Raw genomic sequence first — 15,798 nt, 5'->3', positions numbered from 1 at the left:
CCGTTTTAATTGTTTTTGAGGCAGCAAGAACCACAGTTGTATAAGACCACAAAGATGATAAACATCACGTGTGCCCTGATTTCTCCACCGACAGACTGTGCGCCACTCTCCTTCCTCTTTGCTCAGGCCTCTGTTTGTAGAGACACAAGAGTATTGAAATTAGGTCACTTGATAACCCTGCAATGGCTTCTAAGAGTTGTTCAGGTGGAAGAGTCACACCATCTCTCACTTTAAATCAAAAGCTAGACATAATGAAGGTTCACGACGAAGGTGTGTTCAAAGCTGAGACAGGCTAAAGTCCAGAGTGTGCCCTGCAACAGCCGCATTGTGAATGCCAGTGAAGAATTCCCAAAGGATGTTAAGAGCGCTCTGTCTGCAAGTACATCACCTGTGCTAAGAAAGTAAAACGTGATTACTGATATGGAAAAGAGTTTAAGTGGTCTTGATAGGTCGGAGGAGCCAAACATTTCCATAGTCATGCCTAACCCTGAGTGAGACTGGACTTCAGTTCTATGAAAGCTGTTTGGAATGGAGCACGGCCGTCTCATGAGGGTGTTAAAAAATAAAAGCCGCTTCCCAAGCTTCAAAGTGCAGAGGGAAGCAGAGGTCTATAAACATGGCATCAGGAAGATACCTAGCTAACCAGAAAGAGACAAACAACATTATCTGTGGGAGAAGGTGACAGTGAGAACTGATGCAGCTAGTGAGAAGTCAGAGCCTGGCTTTTAAATGTCACAGGACAAACTGACTCTTGTTAGGAGCCAATACAACTGTCATCACAACACTGAAGAAAGTGCTCATGTACCGGTCCCTCAATCCCATGGCCCTTAAGAATTGCTGTCCAGCGGGTGGAGAGATGGCCTCGTAGTTTAATAGCTCTGGCTACTCTTACAGAGGACCTGAGCTTGGTTCCTAGCACTCACATGGTGGCAAGAGTCTCATAATTGGCTGTAACTATAACTCTGGCTCTAGGGGATCCCATACTCTCTTCTTGCATCTGTGAGCTGTGTGTTCGCGCAAGTGCATGCGCAGGCGCGCACACGCGCACACACGCACACGCATGCACACACGCACACACGCACACACACAGGCACACACGCACATATGCACACACACACACACGCACACATGCACACACACACACTCGCGCACATGCACGCACGCACACATGCACACACACGCACACACACACACACACACACACGCACGCGTACATACACACACTCGCGCACACACATGCGCGCGCACACACGCGCACACACACTAATACAAATATTAATATTTAATACAAATATTAAAGAAGAATAAGAAGAATCACAAGGAGATGGCTCAGTAGGTAAAGGCCCCTGTCACCAAGCCTGATGATCTGAACTTGAGCTCAATCCCTGAAGCGTACATGGTAGAAAGAAAGAACAGAGAAGTTGCCATCTGACCTCCACACATGAGATGTGGCATGCACATGTGTGTGTGTAAACACAGCCACATCCTCAATAAAAAATTAAATACATAAATAAATAAATGTTAAGAAATGAATTACATGAAATCTAGTGTCCCTGTGCTCTCTCTGTGGAACAACAAAGCCTGGAAGACAGGACATCTGCTTGCAACATGGCCTACTGAATATTCTAAGCCACTATTGAAGTCTGTCGCTTGGGGTCAGGAAAGGTTATTCTTAAAATCTGACAATAGACCCAGTCACCCAAGAACCCTGGCAGGCTTCTACTATAACATAGTTGCTTTTGTGTGTGCTAACACGACATGTACATCCCAAGGATTAAGGAGTGATGGCGACTCCCAAATCTTATGATGTAAGAAATAAACACATTTAATAAGGCTGTAGGTGCCATAAATAGCCATCCCTCTCACGGACCTAGGATTAGGAAGCTTGGTGGAAATGGTTCATAGAGTGTGAGATGCTGCAACCAAAATAAAATAAAAATCATGTTGAATGTCAAACTGCAACGTCGGGAAGGTCTGGGAAGAAGTTGACTCCAGCCTTACAGATGCTTCAGTGGCGGAAGTGGCTGCAGCTGCGGAGGAAAAGGGTGACAGCTAAAGTTAGAAGTGGCATCTAAGGCTGGGACTTGGTTACTGTGGTTTTGTCATAAAACTCAAATAGGGAGTTGCTTTTTACGCATGGCCATAAAAAGTGGTTTCTCGTGTGTGTGTGTGTGTGTGTGTGTGTGTGTGTGTGTGTGAGAGAGAGAGAGAGAGAGAGAGAGAGAGAGAGAGAGAGAGAGAGAGAGAAAGAGAGAGAGAGAGAGAGGAAGAGAGAGAGAGAAAGAGAGAGAGAGAATGGGCGTGTGCACGTGGGCATGGAGCCAATGGGTAGATAGTGACTTTCTCAATCACTCTCCCTATATCTTACATTTTTTAGTCTAGGGTCTCGCAGGTGAACCTGGAGCTCACCTCTTGGCTAGGCTGGCTGGCACCTAAACCACGGGGATCCACCTACCTCTTACACCCCAACAAGGGTTGCAGACACCGGATACCTCACCCAGCTTTTATATGGGTTCCAGGTACAAACTCAGGTCCTAATCCCTGTAATGCAAACATTTTACCAACTGAGCTGTCTCCCAGTTCAGCAGTAAAGCAGTCTTAATTAGGTTCTAGATGTTGTTTCTTTAGACGTAATGCTATTGCTCGCTTCACAGATTATAGTCTAACACAAACATAACCGGATGTGACTCATTTTACCTCCATGTTTGTCTAACTTTGGTTGTCTGGGATGAAACTTGCCATATCTCTGAGGTACGCATGCACGTGCATAATACGGGAGATATATGATATTGTCTATTTGTCTATAAAGGTCTGCAATTCTGTGACTGCTGGGCATGCTCCTGTAGCAGTAGGGCTAGAGCTATGGCTCTGTGGGTTAAGTGCTTACCGTGCAAGTATGAGGACATGAGTTCAAAGCCTCAGAACCCATGGAAAAGCTGGGAGACAGGCCTGTGAGATGGCATAGGGAGTAAAGGTGCTTGCCACCAAACCTGACAATCTGAGATCAGTCCCCAAGGACCACATGGTAGAAGGAGAGAACTGACTCTCACAAGTTGTCTCCCATATGCAGGTGCTCCCCCAATAAAGAAACAAAGGAACAAGTGTACCGATGTAAAGCGTCTGTACTATGCTACGACTGAGCACAGTTGCAGGAGTCTGCAGTCCCAGTACTGGAGAAGGGTTAAGTGGATACCAGGGGCTCACAGACTACCCAGTCTAGGAAGACCGACAGGAACGAAAGAAGGAAGGAGGGAGGAAGGGAGGGAGAGAGGGGGATGGAGGGAGAAAGGGAGGGAGGGAAGGAAACGAGGGAGGGAGAAAAGGAGGGAGGGAGGGAGGAAGACTGGAAAGAGAAAGGATTGGTGAGATAGAGAAGTGGGAGCAAGAGGGAGTGAATGGGCTGCCAGTATGATCAATGTTATATACTTTGAGTACATAAAAATATCATAGCAAAACCTATTATTTTATACAATTAATATGCAGCAAACTTTTTTAAAGACATAAGAAAAATGAGTTGAATGAAAAAGTAAACTCTTTTGTTTTGTTTTGTTTTGTTTCGAGACAGGGTTTCTCTGTATAGCGCTGGCTGTCCTGGAACTCAGAAAAAGTAGAGTCTTAACAGAGCTCAAACCTGTGAGCTATTTTTATGGAAATGTATTCAGAGGAACTGAAAACGAAATTATCAAAAAAATGCTTATTAGAAAGGCTCTCAAAACAGCAGAGGTTTAAAGGAACTTACCCTGCTCTGTGTTGTTACAACAAAATACCTGGGGTGGGTAACTTATCTCTGACAGACGGTTCTGATGGCAGGAGGTGCACAACATCACAGTACAGGCACCCAGAGTCTCCCTGGCCTTATCACAGCACTGCAGCAGCACCGCAAAGAGCAGGCGGCAACCTTGTATGGGCCTGTAAGGGCCTGTAGTCAGGGCACAGGTCCTGTGCCCAGGGCACTGGGGCACAGGTACACGAACCTGAAGAGACACTCAAACTTGATTCATAAGCGCTCATTCTCTGGGGCACTAATCCAGTTCCCTGACACCTCACCTACATCTGGAAGACAGCACTGACAGACGTAAATAGCTAGAGTCCCCAGACCCATCTCTTAAAGGCCCAGAGCCTAAAATCCCACAGTTTGGAGACAAGCTTCCAGTTTTGCAGTACACTGGCCAACAGGACTGATGCTTCAGGACTGCTGGGGCTCAGCCTGGGTGGGCATAAAGAGGAGCGGTGGTGTTACACCAGCTTCCTGGCGCTGTGGCTCTCTGCCTCCCCGACCTCACATGTACAAGACTGACTTGAAGACAGTAGTCAATGTCTTGTCTTCTCTATCAGCAGTGGTTCTCAACCTTCCTGATGCTGTGACCCTTTAATATAGTTCCTCACTTTGTGGTGATCCTCAACCATACAATTATTTTCATTGCTACTTTGTGATTTTGCCATTGTTATGAATCATAATCTGTATTTTCTGATGGTCTTAGGTCACCCCTGTGAAAGAGCCACTCAACCCCTAAATGGGTCATAATCCACAAGTTGAGAATCACTGTTTTATGGGCTTGTGTTATTAATATGTATATCTTATTGAGTTTCTTCTGTGTTTACATTTTCCATACATGATATGCTTAGGTCTTCTAGACCTCAAGTAGGATGTTTAAAAGTTGTATTTAGATGGCCAGAGTTGTTTTGTTTTGGCTTTTTGGCCTCCAGAAAAAAAGAAATCCCAATTTTATAATAAAAATCAATGAGGATATAAGGCTTACTTGAAAGGCTGCTCACTGCCTCGTAGCCATTTAGATGGGAGACACATGCCCCCTTAAGTGAGGGGACAATGGTGGAGTTAATTTGATTTCTTCCTGGTACATTTCCTGAAGCATATGGAGAGGACTTAGTCTGTGAACGTCTAGAAGGATATGGAAAACTTCTGGGGCTGAGGTTCATTTGGTGTTCATGGCTGGCTTTTCCAGGGTTGCCTGGCAGATCTGCATGCAAACCTCAGCTGCACGGGGTAAGATATAAACCGTGGACATGTGGAGACCAGAGACTGGGCTGAGACAAGTCACTAATTGGCAAATGAATTCCCCACAGACCACCCTGTCACTTCCTATTTGCTGGCAAGCTCTGCCATCTGTACCCAATGGGCCTGCCTTGATCATGGGCATGCCGATGGCCATGGGACGGCCGGAATTGCCTGGGCTTCCAAATCCCACAGAGTTTCTATAAATGGGCAAAGCTCACTGGAGTACAGAGCAGGCAGAAATCAGAACGCAAGGCCTGGTGGTCATCTTTTAGGTTCCAACAGCACTGTCCTTCCTGTTTTAGTGCTAACTGGTAAAGAGAATACCCGAAAAGAAGGTTGAATTCTTAACATCTGCCTTTATAATCTGGGTGGGGTGTGTTGAAAAACAGGGAGAAAGATTAAAAGCCAATCCATCTCTCTGTGTGGAGTAGTGTATTGGCCAGTGTTTAGTTACTATAATAAAATACTTGATGTTAGAAGCTTTATTAAAAACCAATTTTATTGGGCTTTTGATTGTGAAGACTGAAAGTCCCTGGTTGGACAGTTCTATTGATTCAGCTTCTAATGAGGAACTATCTTGTCCAGGACATCACATTATAAATGATATCATGGAGGGCTGTGAACATGAAGGAAAGATAATGAGACAGGAAGACAGAATGGGAAGGAACCAGTTTGGTTTTTAAATTCTCTCTCTCTCTCTCTCTCTCTCTCTCTCTCCCTCCCTCTCTCTCTCTCTCTCTTTCTTTCTTTCCCTCCCTCCCTCCCTCCCTCCTTTCCTCTCCTTCTCTCTGTGTGTATTGTTGTTTTTGTTATGGAGACAGGGTTCAGATAATCCCAGGTAGCCTTTACATATAGTAGATGACTTCGATGACCTTTTACTTCACAGCCTCCTGTCTCCACCTCATGAGTGTTGGAACTGTATGCATGAGCCCCCCCGCCACACACACACACAGTTTATGCAATCTTAGGATTGAACTCAAAGCTTTTTACTTGCTACCCAAGCAATCTGTCAACTGAGCCACATCCCCAACTCACAACCCACTCTCCTGATAACTAATGAGGGTCCCAGAGAACTTCACTAATCCCTTCTAAGGACCCCGCCCCCACCCCTCATAACCTAATTACACTGCACTGGGCCCACTTGCCTCTGAAAATTGCCATGCTGGGTGCTAAGCTACCTGTGAACCCCAGGAGAACAAGCTCTTCAGACCATAGCAGGGAATAAGATACACAAAACCCCAAATTTACCACCTTAATTATTATTTGTTTTGTTTTGTTTGTTTGTTTGTTTGTTTGTTTTTCGAGACAGGGTTTCTCTTTGTAGCCCTGGCTGTCCTGGAACTCACTTTGTAAACCAGGCTGGCCTCAAACTCAGAAATCTACCTGCCTCTGCCTCCCAAATGCTGGAATTAAAGGCATGTGCCACCACTGCCCGGCCCTTAATTCTTTTTAAGGGTAATTGTGGATTAAAAATTCACGGGTTATAAAAATGGCGTCTATGCTCACTCCCAGGACACTTTTAGCAACCCCAGTGGAAACCTATGCACATTAAGGGGGATCGCCCCAGCTCCCTTCTAGTCTGTCCTCTGGCTGGTGGCTTTGGCTATTCCAGGCTGCTCACGTTAAGTGAACTCATACAACAGCTGTCGTTTTATGTCTGATTTGTTTCGTGTAGAACCTTTGAGAGTTTGTGCTGTAGCATTCCCTTCTTCCCCACGGCTGGCTAGATGGTATTCGCTTACATAGGTCTGGGGCTGTGTCGGCACCAGGATGGCTGCCTTGTCGTGCATGGAGCCTACCTAGCTTCAGTCCCAGGTATTCCCTTGATATGGACACCGTGTTTCGGTACCTACTCAGGTATGATTGACATTTGCATTGCTTCCTCTTTTTCTGTTATGAAAAAATGCTACAATTCACAACGTACAAAGATATGTTTGGATCACCGCTTTCAGTTTTTTGAGGGTACAAGTAGAGTTGCTGGGTCAAATGTCATTTCTCTTTTTAAAAGATTTCTAAATTTTTTAAAAGATTTATTTATTTATTATATGTAAGTACACTGTAGCTGTCCTCAGATACTCCATAAGAGGGCATCAGATTTCGTTACGGATGGTTGTGAACCACCATGTGGTTGCTGGGATTTGAACTCCAGACCTTTGGAAAAGCAGTTGGGTGCTCTTACCCACTGAGCCATCTCACCAGCCCCACTTCTAAATTTTATTTTACATGCATGGGTGTTTTGTCTGCATGAATGTCTGTGCTCAGCAGGCAGAGGTGTCTGCAGAAGCCAGAAGAAGATGTGGGGTACCCTGGGACTTCAGTTGTTACCCACTCTGTGGGTGCTGAGACTGGAACCCCAGCCTTCTGGAAAAGCAGCTAATGTTCTTAACCTTTGAGTCATCTCTCCAGACCATGTGGCATGCCTACGGGTCGCTTTATGAGGAGCTGCCAAGTTCTTTTCTACAGCTGTATCATTTGACATTCCCATCAGCAACTCCCAGGGTTCCAGTTTGGCCACAAAATCACCAATCCTTTAAAAAAAAAAGAATAAAAAACCAAACAAACAAAAATAATAACAAAAAACCCAAACCCAGCAACCAGCCCAGTGAAGTGAAGTGTTATTTATCCAGCTCTGCATCTGGCTTGGACTCCTCAGATATCTTCTAAGGTTGAGCATCCTTCCACACCCTTGTGGTCTCTCTGCATCTTCTTTGGAGAAATGTCTATTCGAGGCCTTTGACCACTTTGAATGGAAGTATTTGTTTGGTTGATACGAGACCCATATGCACTTCATGTATTAATTCCTTTCACATGAGATTTGCAATCATTGTCTTCCTCCTTGGGGGTCATCCTGACTCTCTTAGATGTGTCCTTTCACTCGGTCACCCTGCCCTGTGTATACGCCTCCCCACCTTATGAACACAAGTGTTTGCTTTGGGGTTAATTTCTCAAGCCCCATGTGAAAGACAGGCTTCTGATCTTTTGTTTTGTTTCTGTTTGTATTGCAAAGATTTCTTCTTATTTATCTGTATGGGTGTTTTGCCATTTCCATGTTCTGTGTAGATGTTTTTTGCTCTCAGAGGCCAGAAGAGACATCAGATCCCCTGGACCTGGGGTCACAGACAGTTGTAAGCAGTTATGGTGCCAGAAATCAAACCCAGGTCCTCTGCAAGAGCAGCAAATGCTTTTAACCATTGACCTATCTCTCCAGGCCCAGGTTTCTGTTTTTAACATGTTTTTTTTTTTGTTGTTGTTTTTGTTTTTGAGGCAATGTAGTTAAGCTCAAGTCAACTTTAGGTGCCATTGCCAAATCCCTACCTGCTCTAAAGAGGCAGAGCTATAGCAGCCCAAGTGTTAACACTGCTCTTCCCTAACACCTATGTGTAAAACACTCATCAAATAGTGAAGGTCTACTACAGGTTGGGCCAGTACTGTCCCAGGTCTTGAGGGGCATAGTGGCTACAATATAGTCAAGGCCCTTAACCCACAGAATTTGTATTCACTACCAGCAGGAGCACTAGGCTAACGCAAGAGGGCCAAAGGTGTTTTTAAATGACACTTCTATGTCTGCCATTGTGAGCAGACATGGAAGGAATATAGCACACAAGCTTACACCCCAATCTGGAAAATAACAGTATGCTTGTATAGTAATGAAAATAATTGAGAAGGGAAATATCAAATAGGGGAGAAGAGAACGGGTACTTGCAGGATTGGGTCGTAGTCCCCAGCAAGGTGACAGGGGATGGAGTGATTGCTCTTTGTAAGGACCAGGGAGGCAAGGTGAAGAGAAAGTAAGGTGGCACAGATACCATGAGGATAGAAGAGTTCTTAATGGGAAGCCCAGCTGTCTGTGAGGGATGCTTGGTTTTGTTTTGTTTTGTCTAAGTGTTAACAAGGTTTTGAGTTGGTTAAAATGGGTTAGGGGAGCATGGGAGATGTGGGGGTAGAGGGCTGTATAAAATAATCACTGAGAATAAAAGTAAACTTACCAGGGAAGGATTTAGGATTACCAGGTTCTGTTATGTGATCATTGGAGGTTTGTGGTCATAAACTTAACAGGAAGATTACAGCCAGAAAAACTCTGTGTGTGTGTGTGTGCATGTGCAAGTGTGTGTGTTGCATGTATGTTGGGTGTGTTGTGTGAGTGAGTGAGTAAATGTGTGTGAGTATGTGTGTGTGTTGTGTGAGTATATGTGTGAGTGACTGTGTGTGAGCATGTGAGTGTGCATGTGTGAGTGTGTGTATGTGTTGTGTGTGTGTGTGTTGTGTGTGTGTGTTGTGTGTGTGTGTTGTGTGAGTATATGTGTGAGTGACTGTGTGTGAGTATGTATGCTTCATTTTGCTTTGCTTTGTCTCTGAATGTGCCTGAAGATCCTACCACAGTGAGGTAGTAAGAATTACACCACTCCAGGGAATAGACTCGCTGGATCAAAGGTAAGAGTGTTTCTTATTTGTGTCTTCAAAGTGACTTTACCAATTCATACTCCCCAACAGAATCTGAGGATACAGACTGAATCTTCAGCAGCCACAATCTGGGGCAAACTTCCTATTTTGCATTCCTAATAGAATACAGCATGGCTTTTCATAGCTTTGATTCATGGTCCCTTTAGTTTGGGGGGCATTATATCTTTTATGAGTGCTTAGTGTCTAACTATATATTTTAATAATATTTGTCCTATTTTCTTGTACGTTGTTTACATTTTGTTTTTTTGTTTTGTTTTGGCTTTTTTTTTTGAGACAGTGTGTCTTGCAATGTAGCCCAGGCTAGCCTCAAGTACAAATATTCCTGCCTCTGCCTGTACCACTGCAGTCACTATTGTGCCTTTTAGTGGATTTGTTGATATCCCCCTTAACATATTTTGTATTAAGTATCTTATTTCATGATTTCCCAATTACTAATTATAAAAAGAATATTCTGTATTTCTTCTAATACCTTGGAATTTTTAGTTTAAGTTTTAAATGTAACAGCACACCCAGGACATTGAATTTGGAATGCTCACTTCCACAAACAAGCTCCACGTTGCCCCTTTCAAACCACCCACCTTTCTTTCCCTTCCTTCCTATCTCAATGTCTCATGTGATAGTTAATTTTAAATGACAACTTGCTACAAACTACAGTCACCCAGGAAGAGAGCATCAGTTGAGGAATTATCTAGATCCAGTTGGTGTGTGGGCAGGTGTGCAGGCAGTGAGAAGATTGTCTTGATTGTTAATTGAAGTAGGAAGACCCAGCCCACTGTGGGCAGCACAGTTCCCTAGGCAGCGGTAATGAAATATGTAAGACAGGAGAAGTTACATGAAAGCAAGCAGGCATTGAGCAAAGATATATATTTTCTCTCTTTGCTCTTGGCTGTGCATGTGCTGTGAGTAGTTGCTTCAAGTTCTTGCCTGAACATCCCCTCAGTGATCAACTGTGACTTGCTGATTTGTAAGCCAAATCCACCCTTTCGTCCACTACATTGCTTTGGATAGGGATGTTTTATTAAGCAATGAAACTAGGATACCACTGATCCCTAAGTCCAGCAGCCATGACTCTTTCATTTTTGTCATTTACTCATCTCAAGAATGTTCTGTGATCTCCAGGGTCAAGTTGGTTTTTGTGTCAGTGGTTTGCTTCTTGCAACTGCCAGGGTGTGGATGCACCCTACTTTGCTTGTCTGTTCACCCATTGAAGAATGTCTGGCTGGTGTCCAGCTTGGGGATAGTATCACAGATAAATTTGCTGTGAACACTGGGAGTACAATTTTGGGTCCTGTGATGGTGGCTTGTTTAGCTCTTTAAAAAATTATCAGGCTGTTCTACAATGACTAGACCTTTCTCTGTTGCCACTTGGAAAGCATAAATGACCCAGTTGCTTTACTTCCTGCCTGGTGTTTAGTGTTGTCACTGGGTTTTTTGTTTGTAGGCTATCTTGATAGATGTATAGTGTTGCACTTTGTGGGATTTTAATTGCTGTCAGCCTAATGACTGAAGATACTGGGCACTTCTTCCTCTATGTGGCTTATCTTTTCTCTCTCTTTCTCAAATACAAAGTTTTAAAATTAGATGAAGACATTTTACCAATGTTTCCTCTTCTGGATGCCACTTCCAGTATAAAGAGTAATGCTCAGAACTTGCTGGCAGATCAAGGTCACAGACATTTTTCTCTTGTTTTTGTTTTGTTTTGTTTTTCTAACTAAAAATTTTAGTGTTTGATTTTTCTTTAAATATTAACTCAGGAGATGCCACCTGCCTTTAATCCCAGCACTCAGGAGGCAGAGGAAGGCAGATCTCTATGGGTTAGAGGACAGCCTTGTCTACATAGTGAGTTGTAAGCTGACCAAGGCTACATAGTGAAACTCTCTCCAAACAAAACAAAATGAAATTAACTCGACTCAGGGCTGGCAAGATGGCTCATCAGGTAAAGGCATTTAGCACCAAGCCTCATGGACTGAGTTCAGTCCCTGGTGGAAGGAGAGAAGTAACCCCTACAAGCTGTTCTCTGACATCCATATACACACACATGCACACAAAATAAATAAAGTTTTAAAAAATATTAACTCAATCCAAGGGGTCACTTTCTCTCCTTTCACCAATCCCACTCCCTTCCTCCTTCTTTCCCCATGAATTCCCAGTGGTTCCATTTTGGACATATGTGTATGGGTCTGTTCCTAAGTTCTTGTTCTGTTTCATTGGCACAAGCTTCCACCCCTCTTCCAGTGACTCACAGACCTCACTATTATAGTTATGGACTGTCTTGCAATTGCATTGATTAATCCTTACTGACTGTCAAACATGAGCATGCACTTATAATCCCAGCTACTAGGAGGCTGAAGTAGGAGGATCTCTTGAGTTCAGGAGTTTGAGAGCAGTCTGCAAAAATTACTAAGATTCTAGAAAGATGGCTCAGTGGGTAAAGATACCTGCCACCAAGACCAAGGACCTGAGTTTGATCCTTGAGACTGACATGTTGAAAGGGGAGAAATGACCCACAAGTTGTCTCTGACCTCCACAATGTGTGCCATGAATGTGCATGCAAATACAGACACACACATACACACACACACACATACACACACAAATGCAGTAAAAAGACCCTCTCTCAAAAAGACAGTGGCCATAAATGCACCTTTTCAGAGATGACCCACCCGTTCTTATTCTTTCACATTTTCATACCATTTTAGAATACTTATTCTACACCTTGTAAAATGTTATCTATTTCATACACTTTCTGTATCATAGAACCATGAAAACGCTCTTCTGCATTTTCTTCTGATCCATTTGCAGCTACAACAGAAGCATTTAGCTATGTGTGTGGTCTGGAGTTCACAGTGAGTGTGAGATAGAACCAACCTGGACTCATGCTTTGCAATTATGACAGTCGCTTATTGGAAACACCAAAGTCACCATACACTAAATTTGCATCTGTTTGCTCTCTCCCTCTCCTCTCTCCCTCTCACCTTTTCACTCACTCTCTCTTCCCTTACCTCCCTCTTGTCTTGCTTGTTTGTTGAGACAGTCTAACTCCATAGCCCGGGCTGCCTCAAACTTACTCTGTAGCCTAGGCTGGCCTCAAAATGACCTTTGCCCACTGAGTCCTGGGATTATAACTACAGACCACCATACCTCTCCTATATTGGATGGTAATTTTATAACTCTGTAGTACGTTTTACTCAAGTAAACTGAGTTAAAATGGAGACCAGACTTGAGCAGACAAAGCCAGTTAGATCCATAATGAACTCAATCTTTCTTGAATTGCAGACACAGGAAAACTAGCACAAGCTGTTTCTTCATGTCTATGTTAAAGAAAAATAGAAACTCACGCATCAGAGACTTGCCAGTGGGACTAACCAAGCAACCATTGAGCCAACCCTATTCTTTGTTTTTTCTTCCTCGCTCACTCATGAGAGTCTCCATTGCTCTACTGGAGGAGCTACCAAACTTCTGGTTTTGAGTTGCCCAATTCACCAATCCCCAGTTTGCCTTTCTAGAAGTGTCGAGGTTCCTCTTCAAACGATCTTCTCCTTACCCTCTTAGTGTGACTACTCATCATCAGCTTGTTAATTGTCATCAAGACTCCCAGTGACACGGTGAGTGTGCCTGCTGTGTTGTAATGTCCCTGTGAGCATCTGCACCATACTGCAGTTCCTCAAGGTCGGCTATGTCTCCCATCGAGGGCTTACTCTATATAATTTTCTTAGTGTCAGACTTTTTTAAAGGCCTTAAAAAAAAAAAAAAGACTAGCTCTAAGTATTTTGAGGGTTTTAATTGTGTTGGAAAGAGGCTTTTTTTTTTTCTTTTTGCATATATTCTCAAATTGGACACTGGTGCATAGGAACAAAGCCTTTTCATACAACATCCCTGTGGTTCCTTGTGGGAGACCTCTATAGTGAGTGACATTTAAAGGCCCTGAAGCTAAGAGAGAAGGAGGCCTGAGTCCAAACGCAGGTCCTCTGGACACGGATACCCATTATGTCACACATCCCGTCCATGCCAAGCAAAGTTCTGGAATGTATGTGGATGGCAGATGGCAGAGCTGTAGGAACCTTCCTTTGAATTCCTGAGGAGGAGCCCGGCTGCCAGTTTCCAGAAGAACTGTTTGGTGCCTCTGTTCCCATCCTGTCAGCTGTGTTTCACAGGCTGGTCTGGTCTACAGTGTCCCCAGCCAGGGTCCTTGACCAGCCTCTGGAATCACAGCCTGCTATAAATGAGGCCAAAGATCCAGCCTGCTAAATGCTGAAATGAGGTCATTAAGGGCCAAAGGACCACTTTTGCAACATGGTTGCTAAAGAAGCCAGGATACAGAGGGCAAGGTGAGACATGAAGGTGAGGTCCTGGAGGGTATGGATGGAGCCAGATGGGCAGAAACCAGGTTCAGGAAGAAAGGAGGCCAGCCCCAAGGTCCCAGGGTAAGTGGTGGTGCACTCACGTGGGGAGGCAGGCCAGGAGGAAGGAGCTGAGCAGTCTGACTAGTGATTGATGTGAGGGAGAACAGCAGATGCACTCCAGGGACTCGGGATACTGGGGGAGTGCCACCATGCTTCTGATCCCTGGCTTCTCTCCTTATTTCCCTTTTTCTGCCATTCAGGATTCATCATGGCCCTTATAGGGTACCCCATTTCAGCTCAGTGTGACAGGAGGCCACAGGATGCATGGTCCATATCTTGGTGCCAGCATCATGGAGAAGGGTCATTGGTAAGAAGGGAGTGATGGTCCTGAGGTGGGAACAGGAACAATGAGAGGTGAACCTCCCGTCTGGCTTGAAGCACTCAATTCAGTGGGATTTGAGAGGTTGGGACTAGTATCAATTTAATGTCTTAGTGTTGTGACCATCTGCAGACAGGGACAATAAATTTACAGTTTCTTAGGCTGTAGGATGCTTATGTCTGCAGATCTAGGGTGGCCTAGTGGATGGCTTTATGTGGTATGTGAAAATGCTTTTCAATAGAGATAAACCATATCCTGAAAGCCATATTCCTCCCATTTTGTCTCCATTTCTGATACATAGAAAGTCTCTGGCTCGTGTGCTTCTGGTACAAGCAGCAAACCACCCCAATAAGAAGTAAACAAGGGACCACAAGACGGCTCACTGGGTAAAAGCAATTGCAGCAAAGCTTGAGGGCCTGAGTTCAAACCCAAGACCTACATGGTAAAGGGGGAGAACTGACTCCTGAAAGTTGTCCTCTAACCTCTACATGCGGGAACCCCCACACATGAACACAAAATAAATTAAAATGTACTTTTTTTTTTCATGAATAAAATGTCTGAGCTCACATAACCAACTTGAGGGAAGCAGTCCCAGGGATGTTTAGAAGAAACCTGGGTTTTCTGCAGATCTGCTTGGTCTTGGACTTTAGACACATCTTCTCATGGCTACAAAAGGCCTGCCCAAGCACTGGGATTCATATATACATATGACCTTATCGAAGGATGCTGAGAGTAGCCTACATAAAGGTTTGTTTGGGTGGTGAATTCTTATGAAGAGAGTGATCCAGTCATTCCAGCATTGTGCAACCATCCCCATCATCTGTTCCCAGTGATGAGAAATAGCGCATCACCTCGGGTCATGCCTGCCGCACAGCGGTTATCAGGCCCACTGTTGTGTAACCATCTCTAAGACCTTTCGCCTTGCAAAACTGAAACTACCCCTGAGCAGCTCCTCCCCCCCCCCCCTCTTCACCAGCCAGTTCTCTCTATGAATGTGGCCTCTGGAAGCACCTCATCATGAGTAAAATCATGCCCTACCTGTCCTTTGGTGACCTTAAGTGTCCTAAAGCTTTCTCCATGCTGTGACATATGACAGGACTCTCCTCTATTTCAGAGCTGAGTAATATGCTATTGTGTGCACTGACCACAGTTTTTTGTTTGTTTTTAATCTGCTAGTTTCTTGGTGGACATGTAGGATGTTTCTGGGGTTTATTTAGCTTTTAACCCAGAAGTGAAACCTTCTTAAAAGCTTTCAGGAGCCTTGCCTGACCTCAGCAGGCACAGCTGGGTCAAACGCCCACACGCTAGCCACAGGGAGGTTGGGAAAGGGGCTGCAGCACTTTTAGCCTCTGAAGACAGAGGAGAGCTCGGCTGTTGGGAAGAAGCTGTGAGTGTTAAGTGGATCGCCTCCTTGTCTCGAGCTTGTGGCTTAAATGCCTCAGAACAGCCCAGCCCTCAAAACGGCATCCAAGGGAATAGGGTGCCTGAACTCGGACTCGCAATCATTGTGCGTCATCTTCCTGAGTATTGAGATTACAGGTGCGAGTTGGCCAGCACACAGTGTTGTGTTCAGTGTTGCAGCTGCCTATGATAACGAA

General features: G+C 44.5%; 1 long non-coding RNA gene across 2 annotated transcripts; it reads left to right on the top strand.

Annotated features, from left to right (window-relative positions):
• The first annotated feature begins 13,727 nt into the window (after positions 1-13,727).
• Positions 13,728-14,619, top strand: Gm33418. 2 transcript variants are annotated; one of them, XR_381240.2, is made up of 3 exons: positions 13,728-13,806; positions 14,082-14,188; positions 14,502-14,619. It is a non-coding gene; the product is annotated as a predicted gene, 33418 (long non-coding RNA). The 2 variants fall into 2 exon arrangements; XR_381239.2 differs by lacking the exon at positions 13,728-13,806 and adding an exon at positions 13,815-13,902.
• Positions 14,620-15,798: the final 1,179 nt, after the last annotated feature.

The sequence above is a fragment of the Mus musculus genome, chromosome 12 (genome assembly GCF_000001635.26).
Source record: "Mus musculus strain C57BL/6J chromosome 12, GRCm38.p6 C57BL/6J".
NCBI classification, from domain to species: domain Eukaryota; kingdom Metazoa; phylum Chordata; class Mammalia; order Rodentia; family Muridae; genus Mus; species Mus musculus.
This window is presented reverse-complemented; position numbering and strand designations above follow the sequence as displayed.